Source organism: Lissotriton vulgaris, chromosome 2_1 (assembly GCF_964263255.1).
Source record: "Lissotriton vulgaris chromosome 2_1, aLisVul1.2, whole genome shotgun sequence".
Taxonomy (NCBI): Eukaryota; Metazoa; Chordata; class Amphibia; order Caudata; family Salamandridae; genus Lissotriton; species Lissotriton vulgaris.
Genome location: NC_141687.1, coordinates 1857394396 through 1857420967, shown reverse-complemented (window position 1 = coordinate 1857420967; position 26572 = coordinate 1857394396). Strand labels below are relative to the sequence as shown.

At 44.3% G+C, this 26572-nt stretch overlaps 1 protein-coding gene across 1 annotated transcript in view; it reads left to right on the top strand.

Annotated features, from left to right (window-relative positions):
• The first annotated feature begins 248 nt into the window (after window positions 1-248).
• Window positions 249-26572, top strand: part of RASL12 (RAS like family 12) — a 238478-nt gene continuing 212154 nt past the window's right edge. Inside the window, exon 1 of the mRNA XM_086958040.1 lies at window positions 249-1248. The gene's annotated coding sequence lies outside the window, so the exon portion shown is untranslated. The remainder of the gene's footprint in view (window positions 1249-26572) is intronic.

The window sequence follows — 26572 nt, the reverse complement described above, 5'->3', positions numbered from 1 at the left end:
GGCTGGAGGGCGCCGATATTTCACTGCCTTACTGTGACGCCGCTGATGCTGGGGTGGGGGTCCCGCAGGATCAGGCAGGAGTACCCTGGATACCGGCAACGCCGCAGCAGCTCCATAGGCAGGAGTCGGGGCGGGGCGGGAGCAGCAGCCGGAGGCGCGCCTCCAACTCACTGATTCCCCAGCGCCCTTGAAGGGCGGGGAGGAGGTGGCGGAGATGGGGAGATGGCTAGGGAGGGAAGGGCTCAGGCGACAACGGGCGGTGCGGTGAATGGGCCACAAGTGCCATAGTCTCAGAACCGGCACTTCTCTGCAGCACTGATAGACATTGAACTGGGAGCATCTCTGTGGGTCTGCTAACGGGTCAGGATCGCCACGTATTCGGACTCCTGCAAGACAATGGGACAGGAACCCCTTCCCTTCGCAACTTCAATGCGTTCCATGGGACAGTACCGACGCTTCTCGCAATACTTCATCTAATGGGACAGTATCTGCACTTCTTTTTAGCAATACAGCCAGCTCTGTGCACTGCACCCTCTTATATCTGCAATGCCTTTCATGATACGGTGACATCACTTCTCTGGACTCGTGCAAACCTTGCACTGGAACAGTACCACCACTTTCTGTACTGGATCTGACAGGGAATATCACCAGCACTTCTCCAGACTCACGCAACTCGCGCATTCGGACAGTGCATGTACTTCTCGGCAATACGTTTAATGGGACAGTATTCGCATGTCCCAGAATACCTGGAAAACTTTAATTGGCACGCTAACTTTATTTCTTCTCGTGACTCCCGTACGTTTAATTAGACCGTGTCAGCACATCTTCGCACAAGATATTAGATACTGCCATCACTTTGTCGCGCAGCGGTAAATTTTACGGGATAGTGCATGATTTATGTGTAGTACATTAACCGAACAGTACCAAGATCACAGCACTTATAAGGGGGCACGCCAGGCACTCGCCTGTGTCCGCGCAGTATCTCTCATATGTGTTGAACGCGTGCACCTGTCGGTGGGAGTCCTAAGACCTGCAGTCAGAGCGCCTCTCAGTAGGGCGGGGGCATCACGAGCTGAGCAAACAACTGCATTCTCTTTTTCGGCCAAGAGCAGGGCTTTGGGTGATGCAGCAAGCTCCTCGAGACCTTCGCTTCGCAGCACTGAGCCTGTTGGAGTTTCTGCCAAGCATCAAATTCTGCCCGCTTCCAGGCCAGCAGGGAGCAACATTTCATGACAAGACATATTCCAGGTTCGTGTTTTTGTTACATGTTTATCCTGCATATTGTATGTGTATCCTGGTGACTTATCTAGCGCTTAAACCTGAAAGTGCTATCTAGACAAAGTGAACTACAAGCAAATGGGGCAGTGGCGTAACGCAAGATCCCAATCCCCCCTCCGAACCCCAGAATGTGACGAGGGGCCCCGTGTTTAACTTATCTCACAAATACTCATTGTCCTAACACTAGATGCCGCCCTGAAGGGTTGGGACCACTGGAAGAGACCCCCCCCCCCGGAGCCCTGGGGAGGGCCCCTGATATGGGAAGATTTCACACAGGCCGCTGCCTCCGAATGTTGGGGACGGGATAGGGAAGTATATTTGATTGGCTCTTCGCCAGCCCTTCTGGACTTTTGAGCTTGTAACAGGACATTTCCCTAATTCCCAATACGCAGGGCCACTGGAATTATGCGGCAGGAGAGGGCCAAATTATGCGACAGGGTTGAGTAAACTATGCAGCAAGAAAAGGCAAATTATGCGGCATAATGAGACACATTTTGTGATACTATTACTTAATTATTTTGTTATTTTAAAACCTGTGAACATTGTCTAGGCATTGGTTGCACCTTATTAGTACAAGTTTAACACCCAAATATAGCAATAAGCCACACAAATTTAACTAGTCAACCTATGCGAAGGGCTTTCTGCTGCGAGGCGTGTTTCGTTGTATTTCTAGTAACTAGTTTGAGCTAGAAACAATTTTTTGTGTACATTAAAATTGGCAGATGATGGATTATGTGGCAAATGCGGCAAACATATTTATGTGAAAATCGCCAGACCGCAAAATAGCTTAATTACAGTTGCCCTGCCCTATATACCACTGGGGTAGGAAGAGTTCCAATATTCCGTTTTTGACGCCAGAGAAGAATTGTGATTTCGAATATTTGGATTTGTTATGCTTTTTTTTTAGATATATAGCACATGTTTTGCACATGACTTATTGGCACTTCCTGTTGGCAGGCTTGGCTTCGCCGGGTAGCAGTTGACAGCTGATTGTAAATGATGGATGTGACTTGGAGGGAGAGAGTTTCCTCGTGGCTGTGCTCACCGAATCGGGGATGAAGTGGGTGGATCTTAAGAGCTGTTGGGCACACCTATAGGAATCGATGAACTGTATGTCATGAGGGTGCCTCCGCGGGACATTTCATACTGGGGTTGTGTTGACCCTGCGCCCCTCCACCTCACCCCAGGCAGCTGCTGTACACGGTCCGCCTCTGTCTCATCTGCCCCGTTACGAGCCCTTGATTTCCCATGTCTGCCGTGTGTTTATCTGGATTTCCGTGTGAATCACTTTCCCTGCCGCTGCGTTCCCACGTGTCCCGTCCCGTTCCGGTGTTTCCCCTTCTCATTAGACGTTGCCTTCGACCTCCAGGGTCCCGGCCCTCTGGTTCCCAGGCTCCCTGTCCCCCGAGACTCCTCGCCGTCTGGCCTCCTTGAGCTTAGCTATGATAGTAAGTTTCCTTGCTTCTTTCTCGTTCTGGGACTTCCCCTCTCCCACACATGTGCTAGCTTCTTCTTCTGATAGTCGCCTGCTTAAAAGGTTTAGTATAATCCCGCCTGTGGCGCGAGCTGTAAAGGCAGAATCCAGGGCCAGCCATTGTGGCGGGCGCAACTTAACGGTGGTGGTAGGGTGGTAAACAAAAGAAAATACTTTTAATTAAAAAACCACTCACCTGCAGGCCGACTGCGCTCTCAGCCTTCTTCGCTGCTTCCATGGGGCAGGAACCAGGAATACAAGCACACAGGCTTCCAGACTCCCCTAGCCAATCACAAAGAGAGCGACTGGGGGCCTGGGCATGTTCTTCTCCCAGGCTCTAGAGATGATGCAAAGTGAGCATGACTGTTAGGCCGGCCCTTGAGTGCCTACCATTCCTCCCCTGTTCCCGTTAGAGCCAGCTTTCCCCGTTTGTTATTATCATTTTATTTTTCCCTTTTCCACTGCTCGCAGAGCAGTGGGACGACATCCTGACCCATGGACCCGTTTATTTATTTATTTGCTCATATAGCGCAGGACTTGACCCCTGAAGGGGTATCTCTGCGCTTGTGCTACAGCTAAGGTGTCTAGCTAGGTCCATAGGCTGAACTGTATTTTAAGATGCAGAGAACAGGTGTGTTTTAAGTGATTTCTTAAAGGTCTGAAAGTTGGTATTTTGTCTCAAAGTGAGAGGGAGCGAGTTCCAGAGTGTAGGGCCAGGGTCGGATTGGGATCACAATTTGGCCCGGGCACTGACGAAAAAAGTAGCCCACGTTCAAGGGGCGTGGCCTACAGTTAAGGGGCGTGGCCTACAGTTAAGGGGCGTGGCCCACATTGAACGGACGTGCCCTTTCATGAAACACTATTTGGTTACTCTTTGAGGTCTAATTCATAGAGAAATATTTAGTAAATTACGCCTTTTAAAGCTTACAGAGCAAGTAACATTGGTAAAGACTAGGAGCACTGCAGGTCTGATAACTGAATACTTATATGCAGTCTTAACGCCCTGCACAAGGTCGTTAGATACTCTTTCCCAACCAGCTAATCATCACATAAATCAGAAATCTAGTACAAAGTCAAGGAGAAAGGGTAAGACTGGAATCTCTGGGAACAGAACATGTAATAACAAAAGTAAGAATTCACAAATGAGGAAAAGGCAGTCTGGGGTGTAAAGAATGCTGAAAAAATGCATCTGTACAATCTAGTCATAAATTTATTTCACAGCCAGCAAGTGATGTCTATATACAAAAAACACAGTTTTATTCACATCTGTTGCTGCCTTCAAGTCTGGGCCATGAGGGGACTGAGGATTACTCAATTAACCATGAAAATGATATAAAATCTGCAAAAAGGAATTCTAACCATAACATGCTAGAAAAGTTAATTCTTCTGTACAGAGAAAGAAGTGCCAAGTTTGCAAATTTTGCTTAGGCCTCGAACAAGACCTAGCATAGAATGAGGCTAAACAGCTCTCTTTTGAGAAATCACATTACACAAAGTCTTAGACATGTCCTGAAATCAACACAAAAACATGTTGCCACATTCTGGCCTACGACCTAAAATAGAGTGTACACACTACAAACAAAAACTAACCCAAACTTACTAATTAATATTTTTGGCATATAGAGAAATATGCCCCTTGTCTGCATTTTGGATGAGGCCTTTAAAATAAAGTTACATTATTAACTGGCACACAAATGAATCAGTAAATTGTGCAAAGAAATGGTAAACAAAATGGTTCCTACCGGTTCCTTCTTGCTTCAGAGGAAGGGATCGGCTAGCAACACATTGCATTTCTGGGTGCTGGATGTGGCAAGTCAAGTACACCTTTGAGGAAGACCTACTGCACTGAGTCTAGTGCAGTATTTTCTGGATTCGGTGGGATGACAATTGAGGCACACTCGATGTAGCTTTGAGTACTGCTTTACTCAGCCTACTTTGGTCAGCCCTGTGGAGAGTGGGATGCCAAGGGGATTAGATGGCCCCTCTTGAGTTAGAGCTTGGCAGTGTGGTGCATCTGGTTACAAGAGTAACCAAATAGAAAAGGCAGGGTGAACACTCTGTAGTTCTGTATGGGAGTGTCAGGACTAGGGCGACCAACTGGCATGGGTGCAAATTCAGGATGGGGAGTGTAAAAATTCAGGACAAAGGGTTATAATTCAGAACAAACCTTCTGGACAAAAGGTACGTTTTACAGACCCATCAGAGGAGGTTGCGCATTATTATGTAAGTAAGTAAATAGACAACCATTTAAGCACTAGTCAAAGTAAGTTTATATCAGGTTGAACCAATCGTGTACTTCACGGTTTTTCAGTATGCACGCAGCTTTGATCAACTGTGCAGGTCTTTTTGTGATATTTCATATGATAATAATCTATATATATATGGTTACAGCACTGGGTTGTCCAGTCTGGTATTTTGTTTACAATTCATGGTTCTGAGCAGGCATGTTTGGTGAGAGAAATGGTCGGGAAGATCTGCTTGGATAGTCATTGTCAGATGTATAGTGGCAAACATAAGATGCCGCTAATCCATATCCAAACATATTCAACCATTTGCAAACCTATCCATCATGTATTCTTCCATCCATCATTTCACTCATCCATCCCTCCATCCACCCTTTTACTCATCCATCCATTATCCACCCATTCATCCACTCTTCCACCCATCCATCCATTCACTCATCCATCCATATACCCTTTCACCCATCCAGCCACCCTTTCACTTACTCATCCATCCACCCAGTCACTCACCCTTAGACACATTCACCCTTTCAGTCATCCACACATCCATCCTCACTTTTTCTCTCCATCCACCCTTTCACCCAATCCATCTCTTCACTCATCCATCTAGCTATTTTCCCTCTCACCCATCCTTTCACTTTCTTATCCATCTACCCAGTCACTCATCCTTCCACCTATTCACCGTGTCAGCCATCCATTCTCCCTTTCTCTCTCCATCGACCCTTTCACTTAGCCATCCATCCTTCCTTCCATCCACCCAACTATCCATCTACTCATCCACTCATGAATCCATCCATTGACCCTATCACTCATCCATCCTTTCAATCAGCCATCCATCTTTTCTCTCATCCATCCTTTCACTCCTTCACTCATCTATCCAATCTTTTGCCCATGTACCCTCCCTTTCACTCACTCATCCATCCTTACGGCCACCCTTTCACACATCTGTTCATCCATTCACACTTTCACTTATCAATTAATCAATCCATCTATCATTTCACTCATCCATCCACCCATTCTCTCTCATCATCCATCCATTCACCCTTTCATTCATCCATTCACCCTTTCACTGATCCATCCAGCCATCCCTTCACTTACTCTCTCACCCACCTTTTCACAATAATTGTGAGCTGAGCCTTTGTACGCAGAGTTGCAGACAGAAGAGACTCATCAGGAACTCACCCCTCGCTGTAGTTCCTAAAGCAAAGGGAAGCGTTCAAGATGCCCCTGCACATAGTCAATCTGAAACCTTGGAAGTCATGAGTCATGCATGATGCACAGTGCCAGGCCCTGAGGTGTCTGTGACATGGTGTTGTTTCCAGGGCTTTAAGTGGGATGATAAAACTGAGGGGTCTCTCCAAAGGGGGTGTTCAATGTAATTATGGGCATAGCTTAAAACACCTAAGCTACAAATCTGTGCTTAGCATAGTGTGCCGCCCGACTGGTATTTTGCTGCTTCTGTCATTGCGTTCAGATGTATAATACAGCAAGTAATGTTACACCTACAACAAGCCAGAACTATAGGTTTTGTCAATGGTTGTTAGTGGCATAAAATAGAAAAGCTGCAACCATGACTTCCTTGAATGTAATATTGAAAATGCATCAGTTCTAAAATGATGACACCGAGAAAGAACTATAACCCTTTTTTTTAACTTCTTGCAGGGGAGGGGGCGGGGGAGGGGGTTAAGGTGAAGATTGTGCGCTTTAAAAACATCACCTGGCCCCCACAGCCAGACCCATTCTTCCTCGCCCACTGTGCCCTGAATGTGAGGGGCTGTGGGCGAGGTGTTAAGACTATCACTGTTGGCGGCGTGGGCCCCAGGGGGGCCATGGTGAAAATGGCTTAAAAGGACTGAGAAACACCTGGCCCCCAGGGAGGCCGATTCTTGTGAACAATCACCCCTTCCCCAGCCACCCTCAGCATGATTGCTTTGCAGGGCAGGGGGTGCAGTAGAGGCCACAGCTGATAATCGCTGTATGGCCTGCACAGTGAAGCGCTTTCATTTCTGTCTCTGTCTCCGTGCTGTGGGCCATTTTTTTTCTCCCATTTCCCAGTGGACAGAGAGCAGACAGCAGAGAGCACTCTCTGTGGACTGGGAAAGGGGAGAAAAAAAACGGCTCACAGAGGGCACTGAAACAGCGGCCCTTCGGCCGATTCCTGAATGCCCGCAGTGCCAATCCGCCCCTGTGTAGGGCCCTGTAGGATTCTGGTTTTCAAAGTAAGTTGAGGCTGACACAGCATAAGGTTGTAAAGGAGTTCAGGTTTATTCCAGGAAAAAGAGACACATCCAGATCTCATCCAAGTGCAGAGCAGTAACAGTCTCTGCTTCAAAACATACATTCCAGTAACTGTGGTAACAACATAGAATCAATGAAATCGCACAGTGCACTCCACAGGTAAGCCTGAGAGTGAAGGAGAGTGAAGGATGCTACACATCTTCCCCCCATGAAAAACAAACAAAAAAAAAAGGCAAAAACCAATAGAGAGAAACTATCCTGTACATCAAGACACAAAGTCTTTCAAATGAGAAGGTTTCCTGACAATTCTGGATGAGCGTCGAAACACCCTTGTATTTTCATTGTCTGTGTCATATTCAGAATCACCAACTTCCGACTCAACCTTAGAATCGCAAAGTTGATGATTACCAGAGAAGACACAAACTCTATTCAAGTTCTATATTCTGTGATCCAGGGTTCTCACAGCATTTTTGAATACTTTTATCACTTTTATTGGTTCAGAAAATTTTACTTTTTTACCAGGAAGTTTAATCACTACCAAGTCACCAACCTTTACAGAAGTAACTTTTGCAGCATGTTTAGAATCAAAATAACGTTTCCTGTTGGAAGAATTCAGTATCTCTTTCTTGCGCCAGTCAAGCTTATCACTTACATTGCAATCCCTAGAGCAATTAGTAATTTCTTCTCCAAGATCTCTCACCCAGGTTGGTTCTAACAAGGTACAAGGTGATCTTCCTTTAAAGAGAAAGAAAGGAGATTTACCAGTGGAGGTGTGAGGAGTGAGCCTATAGCTCTCTACCTTTTTAAGAACTTGTTCCTTCCAATTAAGGCCTGCCCCTTTAGCCCAAGAGATGGTTTCCTTAAGTACTTTATTAAATCTTTCCACCATTCCATTAGTTTCAGGGTGATAAAGCTCACATTTTTTATGATTTATACCACACCTATGTAAGAAGGATTCCATCTCCTTCGAAACCAATTGGACCCCATTATCAGCGAGGATGGATTGTGGAAAACCTTCTCTTGCAAATAGAGCCTCTAAAAATCTAATAACACTGCTAGTCTCAATGTTCGATGTGAAGTGTATCTCAGGCCATCTGGAAAATAAATCCATTAACACAAAAATGAAAATCTGTTGCCCATCAGTATAAATTGGACCCAGAATATCAAACGAGATCTCTTTCCAAGGACCACTTGGGAGATCCCTGACGACCATAGGTTGCACCCTCACAACTTTAGACTTATCACTCAAATTACAAACCACACAATCTCTAATGACACGCTCAATGTGCAAATCAATACCAGGCCACCAGTAAGAAGAGCGAACTCTTTCTTTAGTTTTGGTCATTCCAGAGTGTGATTCATGAGCCAGATCAATGATGTTCTTACGCAGCTCAGAAGGAGGAACTAATCTAGTCCCACGAACCAAAAGATCATTACACACAGCCAATTCATCTTTAACACCTCAGAACTTGGCACACTCAAGAGAGGCCTGTTTCTTAGAATGCCAACCCTTCTGCAAAAGAGACATTACACCAGAGAGGATTGGATCAGAAAACAATTTCGAGCGCCACTCAGTCTCATCAATAACTTCCACATACACAGGGCAAACTTGATACTTATCTTCATCACTGTCACCTTCCAAAGCTTCATCCTGTGAAACATCAACCAACTTTGACAGAGTATCAGTCACACAATTATCAACACCTGGAATGTACTTGATTGTAAAGTCATATTCTTGTAACGCAATAACCCATCTGGTTATCCTGCTGGACACTAAATCAATACCCTTTTTGGAGAAGATCTCACACAAAGGCTTGTGAACAGTTTTAATTATAAACTTGCTTCCCCACAAGAATTTTTTGAATTTTTTGACAGACCAGAACACAGCCAGCGCTTCCCGTTCAATGACGGAATAGCGGGTTTCAGGGTCTTTGAGACTACGTGAGGCAAACATAATAGTGTCCAAAACTCCAACATTCTCTTGTTGAAGGACTGCACCAAGTCCCTTGAGGCTGGCATCAGTAGTGAGAATGGAAACTTTTTGAGGATCAAAGCTTCTAAGACTAGGAGCTTTCTCAAGCCCCTTTTTTAAAGCTTTGAATTCTGATTCACAAACATCATTCCAAATAAATTCAGAACCCTTTTTTAACAGACTCCTTAAACCAACACACTGTTCGGCAAAACCTTTTACAAACTTATTGTAATACTCTATCATACCAAATAATTTCATGAGTTCCTCTCTAGAAGAGGGAGGAGGCATCCTAGATATAGTATCCACCAAGTTTGCCTTTGGTGCAATTCCATCTTTGGATATGGTGTGACCCAAATAATGGATTGAGGAAACTCCAAAATGACACTTATAAATCTTGATAGTGAGATTGGCCTTTTCAAGTCTACTCAGCACGTCAAAAAGGGTACACTCATGCTATTCATCATTCTTTCCAAAAACTAGAATGTCATCTTGGTACACACACACTCTTTTGCAACCTTTAAGTACCTTCTCCATGATGCGCTGAAAAACAGAAGCCGCTGAGACAAGACCAAAAGGCATTCTGATGAACCTATAAGTCCCAAAGGGTGTGATAAATGAAGTAAGATTCCTTGAAGATTCTTCCAGCTCAATCTGGTGGTAGGCAGAAGCCAAATCTAAAGTACTGAATATTTTGGCACCGCCCACTTTAGTTAAAAGATCTGAGATGTTAGGTAGGGGATACTTGTCACTAATGACACACTTATTAAGCTGCCTCAAATCAATACATAGACGCAAAGACCCATTGGGTTTGCGAGCAGCCACCACAGGTGCAATCCAATCAGTTCCAGTGACCTCTTCAATAATCCCACCTAATTTCAATTTTTCCAACTCACTTATCATTTCATCTCTAAGAGCTATGGGAACAGGTCTAGACTTGCAAGCATAAGGTTGAGAATCAGCTCTTATTGGAATCTCCAGTTTGAAGTCTTTGAGACATCCTAGTTCATCCCTAAATACTTTGGGAAATTGTATTCTAAAGCGACGCAATAAATCAACATTAGAATCCATTTGAACAGAACTAACCAGTTCCTTGCGTATAATGGGATTGGGAGAACCAGGATCAAGCATTATGTGTAGATCACCCTGGTGAAACCAACTGATGATACTGTCCCCCTTTTGCGAAACATAGATCTTCCCTACAGTATAACGATCTTTGTATTCTATGCGTCCTGTAAAACATCCCAACAAAGATATGAGTTTACCCCCATATGCTAAAGGGAGAATGTCAGCTCTTGACAATTGAATCTTGTTGGATAATTTACCCAAAAAGAAATTTCTAGAAATAATTGTTATTTTGGCACCAGAATCAAAAAGGACATCAGTAGATTCACCCTCAATAAGAATTTTATCAACCGGACAGTTTCTAAGATCAGCTGTAGAAGTGACTTGGACCACAACCTGTCCACAAACAAAATCCTCCTCCAAGGACTCATTATCAACAACCTTTACAGAAGTAGAAGGGATTTTACTTTTGCACAGATTAGAATAGTGACCCTTCTTCTTGCACTTTGAGCATATAGCATTAAATGCAGGACACTTTGTGTCATTAGCATAATGACCAACTTTGTCACATCTGAAGCATTTAGGTACAAAGGGTTTCTTTTTAATTTTAAGAGGATTACTAGAACTTGAGGCTTTCTGTGAGTCACTCACAGTACCTTTAACAACTTGAACAGAGGGTTGTTTGTCTTTATTCAAGATATCAACACACTTTAAAGAATGCTCAACCCTCTTAGCTATTTGTAGAACCTCATCTAACGATGGTTCGTCTTTCAACCATAATTCATCTCGAACCTTTTCGATGTTACATCCAACCATGAATTGGTCTCTGATCCTTTCTTCAATGGAAGTAGTAAATTTGCAAGAAGATGCCAATTTTCTTAACTGAGTGACATAACCCTCAACCGTTTCACCCTCATTTTGTAACCTTTTAGAAAATTGATACCTTTCCAAAATGGTACTGACCTTTGGCAAGTAATGATTGTCTAATTTTTTCATGCAAATTTCAAACTCATTAAGACCTCTCTCTTCTTCAGAGCTAAGTTCTGCCAAATGGTCAAACACATCTTGACCTTCTGAGCCAAGACAATGGAGCAGAAGGGAGGTTTTGCGTTCAGCACTTAAGCTGACTCCACAGACCTTAGCGTAACGTTCAAAAACCTTTTTCCATTTCTGCCATTTAATAGGAGGGTCACCCGGGGATGACAGGAAGAATGGAGCTGCAGTAACATTTTGCATGACTAAAAATTAAATAAAGGATTGTCCAGACCTTGAGTCTCAATATAACCAGTAAACAGTTAAAATGATGTGAAGTAAGAATGAATGAAATTAAGTCATACAATAAACATCATACTGAAAAAAGTAATACAGCCTAAAAGAAATTTAACACAAAAGAAAGTGAAACATTCAGTCGTTTTTGTTTTTAAAACTTAAACTTGGTATACTCTAGCTTCACCCATATAATAATCGTCTCCACATTCTAAATAAATAAAAAAAAAAAAATTAATGAATCAAAATTCAGTGGGACCTGAGGCTGACAGGATCTGAGGTTGACAAAGTCCTGAAAAGCGCTAAATAAGGAAGTATTGAGTGCCTAAAACCAAGATGTTCACTCCAATGAAGCGTTGTTAAGAAAGTTGTTTTGAAGCTTGAAATGAAGATGCTCGCTCTGAGGAGGCGTTGACAAGGAAGCTGTTCCGACGAAGCGTTTCAAGAAAGCTGCTTTAGTGAAAGATAAAGCGCAACGCAGAAGGTGGAACGCAGCGTAGATGATTTGCTGCGAATACGAAGCGTTGTCAAGGAAGCTGCTCTGGCAAAATGTTGCTAAGGAAATTGCTACGTGGCTGAAACGCAACGTAGAAGGTGGAACGCAGCGTAAACAATGAGCAGATTTACTGCGAGTGTGAAGCGTTGCCAAGGAAACTGTTCTCGCAGGAGGTGGAACGCAGCGTGGGTGATCAGGAGATTTGCCGTGAATAGGGCAATGACATCATCAGGTTGGAGCGTGAGAATGAGCTCGAGCGTGAGGTAGGCAGTTTAAAGCATTTAAAATAAAGCTTTCGATAAATGTTAAAACCTCGGCGTATATGAAGCTCAAATTTTCCCACAGATTAGGAAAATGAAATAAATAAACAACAGGGTATTTCCGGTGAAGTGTGAAATAACTTAACTAGTTTATGAGAGTGCTTCGTAAGAAAACACCTCGAGTTGAAAGTAGGTACTGGAGTAATCAGTTTAACTTGGAGAGGTTGAGACCTTAAATAAGGCAGCCGCTGGTGCGATCAAAGCTCTGCTATTAAGACTAAATAAGTCTCAGTTATCAGCCGCTGGTGCAATCATAACTGTCACAAAAGCTTTAATTTTGATTTATAGATAATTGAAATAATTAGTAAAACGGCCGCTGGTGCAATCAAAGCACTGCCACTTAGACTATCAGCCGCTGGTGCAATCACAGACACAAAAAGAAGGAGAAAACAGTACCTTAAAATTGAAGTTAAATGTTGAAGTTAAATGTTGTTGTTGAGATAGTTGAGCCTCTCTTTTCCTCAGCTGCCGACTACGCCAATGTAGGATTCTGGTTTTCAAAGTAAGTTGAGGCTGACACCGCATAAGGTTGTAAAGGAGTTCAGGTTTATTCCAGGAAAAAGAGACACATCCAGATCTCATCCAAATGCAGAGCAGTAACAGTCTCTGCTTCAAAACATACATTCTAGTAACTGTGGTAACAACATAGAATCAATGACATCACACAGTGCACTCCACAGGTAAGCCTGAGAGTGAAGGAGAGTGAAGGATGCTACAGGCCCTTATAGGATAGAGCTCGGCCTCCCTGTCTAACCTTCCTAATCTTGGGGACCTGAAGCAGCAGTTGATTAATGGACCGTAGAGAGCGTCCAGGACTGTAAAGGTTGAATTTTTCAGCTAAATATTTAGGGCCTGGGCCAAAAAGACACTTATGTATTGTACAGCAGACCTTGAACTTGACACATTGCCGAACAGGCAACCAGTGGAGTTTGTTCAGAAGAGGGCGTGAGAAAGATCTGGCAGGGGCGTTAAGGACCAATCTTGCTGCGGGGTTCTGGGCCACTTGTAGTCTGCTGAGCTGTTCCACATTGGCTGAAATAAAGAGGCCATTACAGTAGTCTAGTCTACTGACCACTAGGGTCTGGACAAGGGTCTTTCTATAACTGTCGGGCAGGAATCGGAACAAACGCCAAGAGTCCGATGACCAGGAAACAGGACCCGGTTACCTGGTTAGCATGTTCTTTTAGCAGTAATGTCTGATCTAACCGCACTCCAAGATTCTTCACTGCCTGTTTGGGGCAGGGTACCGGCCCCAAATCCAATGGCCACCACTCAGGAGACCACAGGAGGGGGGCCTCCCCGAACAACATGACCTCAGTTTTGCCCACGTTGCATTGGAGGCAATTAGAGGCCATCCAATCAGACACCGCACTCATGCCTTCAGCAAAGGATTTTTTAATTGCAGGTGTGAGGGTCTGAAAAGGGAACAAAAGCTGTGTGTCGTCGGCATACGACACCGGGGTGAATCCATGCACTCTCACAATGTCAGCCAGGGGGGCCAGATACACATTAAAAAGTGTGGGGCTTAGGCATGAGCCCTGTGGCACTCCCTTGGTGAGCTCCCTGGAGATGGAATGAAGGGAGCCCAATCTGACGCCTTGTGAGCGGACCGAGAGAAAACTCTCCAACCAGGACAGGGCCGAGCCTCCAATCCCCACCTTCCGTAGACGACCAAGAAGAATATCATGTGACACCGTGTCAAAAGCAGCGGATAAATCTAACAGCACCAGAATCATAGAGCCCCCTCCATCCAGTGCCATCCTGATGTTGTCGGTCACGGAGAGGAGGGCAGATTCGGTGCTGTAGTTAGGTCTAAACCCAAATTGTGAATAGTCTAGACCTTCCGCTGCCTCGATGTATCTAGACAAATAGGTGTTCACATGTTTCTTGGTGATCTTGCTGAGGTATAGCAGAAGGGAGATGGGGCGGAGGTTAGAAAAGTCCGTCCAAGGCAATGCCGTGTTCCATCCCTCCTCTGCCCACCCTCGGCCCTGTACTCTCTAAAACCCCATTGGGCAAGGGTATTCTGCTACCAGACACAATTGGTACCCTGAAACTCCAGCTCTCTGTTTTTCCTTGGTCAACTTGGCCTTGAAGACTCTCCAGCAGCAACTTCAAAGCCTTCACTTCTCAGAAAACTTACCAATGATGTCCCGCTCTCACCCACAATCCCTTTCTAGGAATCGCTTTCCGGCAATAGTATGAAAATAAAGACCCTGCATTAGGAAAGGTTTGGGACTGGCATTGCAGGGATTGCATTGGTATGAGCAGGAGGAAAGCACCACACATTTTAGAATAATTCTAGAGCGGTATCAGAATTCCATGGCAAAATTAATATTGTAGTCCAGGGCGGGTTAGTGAGACCTAGAATTGAATGGTGTGTTGTTGTACAGTGTGGTGTGGGGTGTAGAGTTGAACTACGTGGTGTGGCGTGCTATGGGTGAGGCTTGGTGTTGACTGGGATTGTGTTTGGTACCTTGGTATTCAGTCGAGTGGGCAATACGTTTGGGGTGTTGGGTTGCACCATGATGTGCAGAAATTTACCCATGGAGTATTGTGGGTGGTGGTTTCGTTGCTTCATGTAATATGTTGAGCCATTTTGTATGTTATGGAAGATGGCACGTGAAGTGCTAGAGTGATAACTGCTCAGAAGTGCTGAGACTGATTAGTGGCATGGCAATGACTGGTGATGTGGTGTTGAGATGTGGTGTTGGCAGTCATATAAGAGATATTTTCTGGGAAGGTAGTGAGTGTCTGTGTGCTGGATTTTGACATGGCTTGGTCTGTTGTGGTGTGATGGAGCATGATATGCTCGGTGATCTCTTTGATATGCATACGCAAACCATCTTTTTCTGTTGTGTATAAATGGTTGACCATGGTTGAACTTTGTGTTTGACTGCACATTTGAGGATGATGTTGAATTGATGTGGAGGGGCGTTGTTGCATGGATCATAATAGTGCAATGTGATAAGTGGTGCAAAAGCTGTAAGTTAGCATGACAGATTTTGCCGGCCATGTATGTGATGGTGTGTGGAACTGTGTTGCATCAAATGTAAAGCTGTCGGGTGATTGATCATTTGTGAGATGTTTTGCTTTGTTGTCCAGTGCAGTAGGTGTTCTGTGGGATGCCGTGTTCTGACGTGATGCAGTATGTAGCATTTCCTAACGCAAGACATCAATTTCACTGAAAATTGAGATCACATACCTTGAAACTGAGGAGTTATTAATTAGCTAGAGTTGAACATAAGGGGTTCCATCTGTGCACCAGTACACCATGTTAGTGCATAAACATATCTAGGGATTTTAACAAGCCACCTGTGTAAAGGGTTGTCGGTTCTGGTTGGGTTGTGTCCTTCCATTAGGATAAGTCAGACTGTACCAGTGTATGCGGATCCTGAGCAATAATCTGGAGATATTTCTGTGTTTTCCAAGCATTTGTTTCGAATATAATGATGCAATGTTTCTTCTTTAGTAATTAGTACATACCGTCTCACTTGCCTTAGTGCAGCACAAGCGGTGGAAGTAATAGGTGAAAAACGCCCACAGTGTTAGACAGTGAAGTACAATGCATGTTTCATGTTGGGTATGGAAGGGAAGGTAGAATACACATAGAGGATTGGGCAGGGCCCCCATGGGAAGCACAAGCAAACAGTTACTTCAGAATGGGGGGCTGAGGCCGGGAAGCATAGTGAGGGGCAGGGCACTCAGGCCAGGATCGGCGGGAGTTGTAGGCGCTACATCTACGCTACAGTGGGAAGGCACTGGGGCAGACCTCCATGCTAAGGGTAGGATTCAAGAGCGGAAAGGGCATCAGATGGGAATTAGACCAGAATTGAAGGGCAATGAACATGCACTGAAGAACTTCTTGAATTCTGCTCTCTTTCATGGCCACGAGGCTGGGTGTTTGCAATATAAATAGCTTTCCTCAGGAATGAGAATTAGGATGTGGGATGTGGCGAATGGCTAAGAATAGGTAGCAGGGTGAGAACTGTGCAGCATATGGCGTAAAGAAACAAGCATTGGCATAACCCAAAGGTCGGCTTTGATGTGTAAATACATGCATTCTAAAATGTTATGTGCGTTGCATGCACAAATGCTCTTTATAACATTAAAACCAGCCCATGGCTTTGCCACAGCTGCTGAAATGTAGCAAAAAGGATTGCTTTCTGTGAATAATGCACATAGGAGACAAACAATCGACTGTAACAAACAAACAGTCTGATGATTGAGTGTCATTTTCAAATAGTAGTCCATCCTGCATTCCAGTGGAAGCACTTCCTACAATGCGGAATAATACACCAAGCAGCCAATAGCTTCAAGTGAAAGATACTTGTCCTTTGGGTGGAGTGAAAGCCAACCCTGTGTCTATTTGAAGGAATTGGAAACAGCAGGTCATGCAGACAACTTAACTCTTAAGTCTAACCTGAAAACAGGGGTCAAGGCATTGGGAACATGGAACAATGATGAGCACAAAGCAGAACTTGACATGGACGCCTCAAGGGTCAAGTTGTGATGGGAGTTAAATGATAGCCAACAATCCCATTAGGCAGGAAACAGCTCGGGACGCGGGTTCTTTCACCCTTAGATGTTCTTCTTTATATTTAGAAACACAGAGTCATTGATGCAATCCACTTTGTCACCATATCTCCGGATTGACTCAGACAGGACTAAGGAGGTTGGGGTATAAAACAGACCTTTACCGATGGAAGGAGGAGACCATTAGGAAAATGGGATTGGCGTTAACATAAACGTCAAAATATCATAGAATTTCAAGATCAGACTGAGATAACAGTGGAAAGCACATTCATTGGAAAGCACTCCTGTGTAAGAAAAGCCAGGGGGAAAGACCTTGGAGCACAAAGCTTGGCAAAGTTTTAATGTTATTATTTTTTAATAATCTGTTTATTTGCATTTATTAACTTGGTACATACAGTACACCAATAAAGCCGAAACGGGGCCTGCAAGCCAGCCAAGTTTACCCCAAAGTGAAACACTCCTCCCCAAACCCAGTCAGTCGGCTCTTTACCAGGCACATATACCAGACCCAGGTATCTGACTAGTCCATCCTCTGCCACTACAGACTCTCAGAATATAGTTGACAGGGCATACTTTCCAGGTATTCAATCACCAATTGTGACCAAGATCGGGAGGCCCTCCCATCAATACCGAGACAGTCCACACCGGCGATCCCCCCAATATCTCTCCTTCGGTGGGCGACCACCCTCAATCACAGGCTTCCTCACCCTCTGGGAATGCCAGACTCTCTCAAACTTGCGGGAACATCCCCAAGACTTGTATTTCGGGCCCACCCGCATACCCCAACTAAGCTTCGATTCCCACTCCCTCAACATAGACATGACAGGGCTCCCCACCTCCTAGCTATATACCTCCTTGCAACCGCCAGGGCCACATTACAGAAAAGTAGTGTATACTTCTGTAAGGTCTATTCCCCCTGTATACTCATCGTGACCATGAGGCGTAAGCTGCACTCAGACCTACATCACCACGGACAGACGCGACCCCACCTGCTGCGAGTTAATTCTGCACCAGAGGGCACTCTCATATGTGTGGAGCAGTGTACCCCTTGGACTGCACCCCCACAAATAAAGGCTGGAGTTACATTGCCCCATTCTGTACAGATGCTCCCTCATGAAGTCACCCTATCTAATAGTTTTAGCTGAACCAGGCAAAAACCCACCCGGATCACAACCTCCTGTGGGAAGTGGCAGGCCTCCCCCAAGCCTCATCCACCAGTCTACCTAGGTCCCTTTCCCATCGATCTCTAAAGAGGCGGTGGCAAGTCAGAGTGACCATGAGCCAAGAACGTAGGTGCATACCAAGGACATGGAGTGCACATGTAGGGGGGATGTAAGCACCCTGTACTCTAAGGGGGAATCCTCCGGCAGATCATCCAGCAGAGGACCATTGCTCTTAAGAATATGCTGCATCTGCAGGTTTCTGAGGCAGTGATTGCCCGACATCTCATATTCAGCCTGTAGCTCCAGAAAGGAGAGCAATCCTCCATCCCTCCCAGACATCTCCCACCACGAGATGCCCAACATGTCCCACTTCTTGTATCCCTAAATGTTTCAGAGCGCCCGAAGTGCCTCAGTCTCCCACTATGGCATCCCTTCCAGCCCATGAGTTTCTCTGCCCTCTGCCAGATATTAACCACTATTGCCATCGGCAGCAGGAGCACCTTTATCCCTCACCCCATATAGATGCCTCAGGTGCCTACAGGCTGGCATAGGAGGGTAGGTCTAGGGAGAATGTCCCGTGGATTTCACTTTTACCGTATCTACGCCGGGACTCTCTGCCTTATCTAAGGGGTAATTCCTGCCAAATGTTCGGGTGGAATCTACCCCACTGCATCAACTCAGGTGCATTATTTTATGTTATAGTGGACACCCATGATTTTTAGGGTGACCTACTAATTCATATAGGGTAGGATTAATTTGTTCTGGTCCTGATGAACTGCCAATTGACCCTCCTGGCAACATAGGCATGAAACATGTCAACTCCACCTTTTTCCTCATATTTGTAGCTATCAGGGTACATTGTAACTTGAGGATAGCACCACTATTTTTATTTAGTCAAGGGACCATTACCCAATAACTATTCCCTTAGTTATCCTAGACTATTTTACACTCACCCCTATCACCCCCCTAATCGTTAAATCAAACACTTACATACACTCATCTAACAGCATCTACGGATCATCTCCGATAAAGAGCGCTCAGGGCAGTCAGGCATTGCAGCGCCGGCTTGACGAGGAGCACCCTATGATGAAGTATGACATCCTACCAGGTGTGTGAGGGCATTAAGATCTGACCACTTGGATCACCTGTGATCCCTCCAGTTGGTCTTGTGATTTCACCAGATTTAGGGTAAAATTATTTCCCTAGAGAGGAACTGCTCTACTGGAAGTGTTTAGTAACATAATTCTAGGAGGAGCATGGTTGTAGGACTTCTTTAAAAATACAGCTCTCTGACCCTCTTTTGATTATATATAATTTTAAATTAAATACCCAGATATTTAAATGAAGAGGGTTGCCATTTTAGATTAGACACTTGGCCTATATGAGGTAAACATAGTTGGTTGATTGTGACGATTTGGAGCACTTTTTTATCTTTAATTGCTGGTATGCAGAACTTCGTGGCTCTTTGTTTTAGACAGAGAGCAAGATGGCTTTCAGTTTTGTGATGTTCCTGGAGGATTGTGGTTTTAAGTTTGCTTGACCATCTAAGTGTTCGTTCATTAGGAATTTTGTTGAATTTCTATTTTAGTGTTCTCATTTCATGAGTGATGTTGCAATCAAGAGAACAGGATCTTTCTAACTTAAGCTGTCTGATGAAAGATACCAGATCCTCCGTTTTTTTTGCTTAAATTTCAATTCTTCTCAGCTATGATAAACAAAATTACCCCTTTTAACGGTACCATTTATCACATCCCAAATAGTTTCCCAGAAAAGGCCATGAGCAGTATTGCCTTGGAAAACATTTGTCAAGACCGCAGATAGGTTTTTCTTCGTAACAGGGTCTTTTATGCTCTCATTCATTTTCCAAGTATTGTTTTTTGGGTGTGGTTTAGCCATCTCGATAGTCAGGGATATACAAGCATGATCAGAGATGGCAATAGACTCAAAAAGTGGGTGCGAGGAGAGTGAAACAAAATTGGCGATGTGATTCAAAAGTGAATTCGCTGCCGCATGGGTTATGCACGCACCAAGCATCTAATAGATTATTGTCCTCACACAATTTGCACATTTGAATATGGGATTTGGGCCGGTTTCTATATGCAAGTGGACATTCTGTCTAGGATAGCATCCCATGGGAGATTAAAGTCCCCGCCCAAAATTATGTAACGATATTTTCTTAAACCAATATTTGCATATTGAGACCAATCCAAAAGGGGGATTTATCATTTGTGGAAACATATGTTAATGATATAGGCTGTTAGATCACACATGGCATGCTCATCATGAGAGAAGGTATCAAGTGTACTGCTAGCGTTCTTTGAAAACAGTGGAATAATACAGTGTTTTTGTTCTTGGCTGGGGCACGCGTGGCTGCAATGGATCCAAGAGTCTTGCATATGTGTGCCTAAGTGAAGTTGGCTCTCCTTTCTTGTAATAAGATGGTGTCACCTTGAAGTTTGCAACAATAATACAATTTCTTTTGCGTTTAATTGGATGGTTAAGGCCCTTAATGTTCAGCAATAGGATTTTAAGTGTAGTGTTTGCCATCACCAATAATTAAAATAGGGTAAACTCAGATGGGGCTCACAATCTATAAGATATCTTTGACACCTATGGACTAGGCATGGAATGTCCGAAAAGTACATAAATGATTTGCATATAGTAGAGATCAAGTGTGCAAGTATAGTCAAGTAAAAAAAAAATCAAGAAACTAGTAAAAGGGGATCAGAGAGAACAAACTCATGCTTTAGTGTAAGTGACCATGTACAGTGTAACATAACTGTGAAAATCCCTTCTAACCCACCCTAACCCACAAAATAAACTGCGGAACAGTGAAGGCCTTGAATAGGTATCCCAGGAATAGGATCAACATCAGCGAGATCTCATTCTAAAGAAATAACAACAGCTTTCATAATATAAAAAAATGGGGTATTGCAGAATCCTTAAGTAGAGACTTGAGTTATAGGTGATTAGTCTCTGAAACATTACCCAAATAATATATCGAGAACAAACCACAACAACAATAGAGAGATATTGTAGGATTTGTGCAGACCCATCTGGTCAACAAAAAACTATACCTGAGATGAGTCATTGTGACCAGGAGTTTATGTTGGCGGAAGTGTGATGTAATATGCAGATGAATTAAAATATACAGCAGCGCTCATTATCCAAAGCAGTCCTGGCATGCACAATTGTTCTGGCAACATCCTCAGTAGAAATACGTGGCTAGTGACAACTGTAGGAAGTACATTGTAAACCAAAAGAAGCGCGATTTTTATGCTTGTGTAGTGTTGGCACTAAAAAGGAAGTTTGGTGCCATAAGGAAATAGTGTGTATCAGACCGTATATGTCAGACAGTAGGTGGCCTGTCTGACAAGTATGATAACGGAGTATTATCTAGTAAAATAGTCTGCTGACTCAATTGAATTAAGTAGTGCATAGAAATAATGATTAAGGTATAAAATGAAATATGCAAAAAGTATGGAAAACTAAGATTAATCATATCATCTGCCTGAAAGGTATCAGCATGTGAGGAACATTGTATTTTAGAAACATTATAGGGTCATCAACACTAAATAGTACAGTATCAGAAACATATAATACCAAATTTCTCTTTTGTATTAAAGGGACATATTTAAGCCAATAAGGCCTTTCATGAATGATTCCAAGGGCCAGATGTAGGTAAATGAGATTTACCGATTTTTAATTACCGAATTTTACCGATTCGGTAATTAAAAATCGGTAAATCTGAGGGGTGGATATGTAGGAACATCCAGATGTTCCTTTTACCGAATCGGTAAATATCTGTATTTACCGATTCGGTAAATACCGACCGGTAATGCCCCATTCATTCCTATGGGACGCTGGACCCCGCCTAAAGGCCGTCGGCTGCAAGGACTCCAGCGAAGGATCTGGGGCCCCCTATCATGGGTCGCCAACGGGCGACAGGGACCACCCATACAGCAGACTCGCAGAAGATGACACCTCAGCCACCAGTACCCACCGGATCAAGGGAGGAACCCACCAGAGAGGATTCCCTGTCCAGAAAATTGGATCAAGTCTCGCTGCCATAGAGCACTCCAGAGTGGCGATGGAAAACAAATTCGATACTTTAGCCACTGATCTCAACATTCTCCGGGACGATCACAGGCAGCTCACAGACAAAGTCACTCAGAGTGAGAAAACAGTACAGGCCATAGAACCGCAAGTACAGCAACATCATCACGCTATCAAAGAACTGCAGACTCGTATCAAGGTTCTGGAATACAAAACGCACGATTTGGAGGGACACTCCCGGAGGAGCAACATCCGCGTCATGAATCTAACAGAAGGGGCGGAAGGGCCCAACCCAATCACAGGCCCGGCCCGTGCAGGGCGTTATACCGGGGCGGTGACGTCAGGCGGGGGAGGGGCAGGGTGGGGTATTGTAAAATGCGGGATATGGACCATTACTGGTAAGTAACAAAAAAAAAAAAAAAACGAATTTCGTTGCCTACTCTGCATCACATTTGGCGATGCAGCACGGGCAACAAAATTCGTTGTATTAATTTTTTTCGTTACTTACCTGTAATGGTCCATATCCCACATTTTACAACCCCCCACCCTGCCCCTATCCCACCTGACGTCACCGCCCCGGTATAACGCCCTGCACGGGCCGGGCCTGCCCAATCAAATACATTACGGCCTAGGTCACAACTTTTACACCTGCCAAAGATCTGACTCCTTACTTCTCCATTGAACGAGCACACCGGGTTCCCGCAAGAAGACCCAAGCCAGGCCTGCCCCCGTGACCGTTCCTGATGAAGCTCTTGCACTTCCAGGACAGAGACGACTATTCCTGAGCTGTGCAACAACAGAGCGCCACCTTCTAGGCGGTAAAACGCACACTCCGCCAGAAGAACATTCAATACGCCCTCCTGTTCCTGCTAAACTCAAGGTCATCCACGAGGCCACTACACACTTCTTTACAGACCGAAGGATGCAGCCGCCTGGGTGGAAGAGCATGCACCCCAACGTCCGAACACAGCAGACACGCAAAACGATCGGCCACCACGACGATCAAGACGGCAGGGCCGTAAATTCACCCTAACGCAGCTCAGTGTCAGGTCAAGTCCAACTGGAACTGGCTCCCCGGACCTCACAGAGATCATAGCGGAGCGCAGGAAGGCGATACAAGCGGAGAAAAAGCAGGAATGTACTCCTTCATGGCGTTCCTCAACTGGTAGCGAAGTACACTTTGAACACAAAAAGTTTTCACTGCAGCAAACACTCATGTTAGAATGTCTGCAGGCTGGCATTATGGCTGAGAAAAAATAATTGTGCATGCTTTTTTAGGTTCAGAGTGTTTCTGCAGTGGTGAGGCTAATCGCCGAGGAGCAATCCAGTGGGACTCACAGAGAGAGTAGGTAGTGAAGGAGGTAGCACTCACACGCTCATATTAGCTCTATCATTGACAGCGAGAGGAGACAAGAGTCAACACCCTCTTTATCACCATGCCATTGCAGAGATGATCTGGAGGCTACAGGGCCGCCTCACAGCTCCATCTTGGCAATTGTCATGTCAGATCTGGAATGGCTGTGCCGGAGAGAAATATATCTTTACTAGACAACTATGGGTTCAAATACTAATCTGCAGAAGAGGCGGGAAACATGGTGGTGGATTAGTGGACCCGTCTGAAGCCCTGTTGTTAGGAACCATCTGTCTTGCAGTGGAGCTCCAATCCCAGGCATTCATCTTCTTTGATCTCGAGCCACCCTGTGGATCTTGTTGGAACAGTGGCTTATGCAGACTCTGTGCTCAGTAGCCTTGTACTGTAATTTCTTCTTGGGCTCAGTTGATATACCATCTAGGGTTCTGGAATAGTTTTGAGAAAAATTTCTCTTTTCTGAGTGTGTTGAAGACACAGCCTTTGTACAAGGTAATGGCACTTACAGAGGTAGTAATGATGCTAGCTCCCAGCAGGAGTATTCATAACATGGTCACAATGGCGAGTGAAGACTCTGCTTCTGGCCCCTTTCAGCCTTCCTGAAGTAGCAATCAGGTACAGACAAATATGCAGGCTCTTCTAAGATACTTTCCTACTTTTAATAATGGATTCTGCTGACTCACCCTTTTCCTTTACCCTCCATCATATGGCAGTGATACGGAAAATCTATTCAGCAATCCCTTGCTAAAAACCTCCCATAAAATGTCTAAGGGTAGCCGTATCTCAATCCTCCCTTACTTCATCAGTTTCCTGGTCTCCACACTCAGGCTTCAGGAATGCAAGAAACACACTTCCAATATTTAAGGGAAGCTGTATCTATAGCTGTATCTATCCTCCATCTTGTTCAGTGCCAAACTAAGGGCCATCCAAAATAGATCCCATTGCACATTGAACAAAGGCTCACAGTATTGTATGTGATACACTTATAAAAAGTACAAATGCAGGCTCGACTCACATTGAATGTCAATGTGATAGTCTGGAAGCCACGAAGAAGCAGGTCGAGAATGTCACTTTTTTTCTGACACATAAACAATGGTCTGGTCAGGACGATTAATTTAGAAAAAACTGTACTTTGACACCACTGTTTCAAGCCCATAAACTAGGGCATTTACATTAGTCCCATGTCAACCAAAGACCGCACGTTTTTCTACATTTCATCTGGTCACAGAATCAGCATTACCAGGGACAGGGCTAGGCCATCGCATATACACTAGATTAGCATGTTAGCTAGGCCGGTAGAAAGTCAGTGTATCTGTTTCACATACAGTTTGGTTGCCCCACGTATACAATACAAGGGACATTCTAGTTCCAACATATGGTGTTATATAGCACAGAGTGAATTTCATATTCAGATGTGGTCCTCTGTGGTGGGGTGTAGTGTGATGCTTGGTACAATGTGATTTGGTGTTGGACTGTGTGCTATATTTTGATGTGCTATTGCATGTTTGATATTGTGTGCTGTGTTATCATGCAGATTATGTGGTCTGCTATTGTCTGACAATATGTGGTGCAATGTTCTGTTCAATGGTGTGGAGTAGCATGGTGTGAAGGGAACTGGTATCCTATTATATGGTGTTTTGTGGGTTATGTTATTGTGTGGTGCAATTTAGGGTGACTGCTCACACTTTTCAAATCCATGGCTTCTATAGCCGCTTGGTGAAAAAACATATTAGGCATGTCAGGGGACTATGTGACCTAAATTCATAGTGTCACTGTGAGTGATTACGTCTAATGACTGATTCTTTTGACTTTTGACTTAAATTTATGTTTCATGCTCTTAGTTGGTGTAGCTGTTCGATACTGAGAGTATGCATCTCTGTAGTGTAGCCTGTTTTTCAGTGCATCCTCAAGTAATTCATTGATAATTGCATATTTCATTCTCTTTCTCTAAAGGCCACATGTACGAGGCCTTTTTGAGGTTGGAAATGTGCTGATTCACAGAATCGGCCAGTTTGTGAATGCAAAAAGGTATTTTGGCATGTACCAAATCCAAATAGCAATTCGGTAACCTTTTTACAGAATCACAATTTGGGTCTGCAATTCGGTATTAGCAAGGGACGTGTTGAGGGCTTCTCTTCCTAATAGCGAATTGCAGCTGTATGTATGAATGTTTTAAGACCGAAATGTGGTCACAAAACATTCACATTTTACCCAAAAATTAATTTGGTGGTAACCCATTTGCAAATAGGAAGGGGTCCCCAATGGGCCCCTTGCTCTTTGTGAATGTTTGTAAAAGTATTCTCTTTCACTAATGTTTTGTGGTGTTGAGATTAGGTGAAAATCTAATTGCTCGTGTAGGAGAGTATGCTGTTATGTAGTATGTTTGGGTTGTGCTTTAATGATGGTGATGTGAATTTGTTCTGAAAGGTGTAGAGTGATTGGATGATGTATGGTGTGGAGAGAGAAGTAGTGTTTGGTATGGCATGGAGGTAGGTGGTTTGGCCTTGTAGGGTATAGGGGAACATGTGGGTTTTGTGTCGGATCACATAAGGTGTGGTACAGTGAGACACAAAGCATGGCATGGGGTTACATTTTTTAAGTAGAGAGGTAAAATAAGGAGTGGGTCCATATATTGTAGTGTGTTGGTGCTGTGGTGATGTAGAAGTGTTGGCATAGTATGGTGTGAATGCTGTGATGTAGTTTAGTATTAGATACAGGGGCACCTGGCACACGAAGGAGGGAGGAGATTGACTGACTGATACTGATGTGGTGCTCTCCTATTGTTTAGACTGGCAATAGAAGAACAGCATCACAGCAGTGTGAGTAACACACTGGACAAACAAAAGTGAGCAAGTTCAATTTTACCTCTATCTTGCATGCCCCCTGTAAGCATGAGAAGCTGCAGGGCAAGCAGGCACTATCAAAAGCAGCAGTTTTTTGACGGCTCAGGGTGAGAAGTGAGTTCACCCTGAGTCCTGACATGAATTAAATCTAGCCTCACATCCCGTTCCACTGTTGGTAGGACTACAATGAGAGCTGTGAGGAAAGGGCCATGGGGTGGTCGAGATGACATTGTCAGGTGTTCAGAAAATTCAGAGGAGA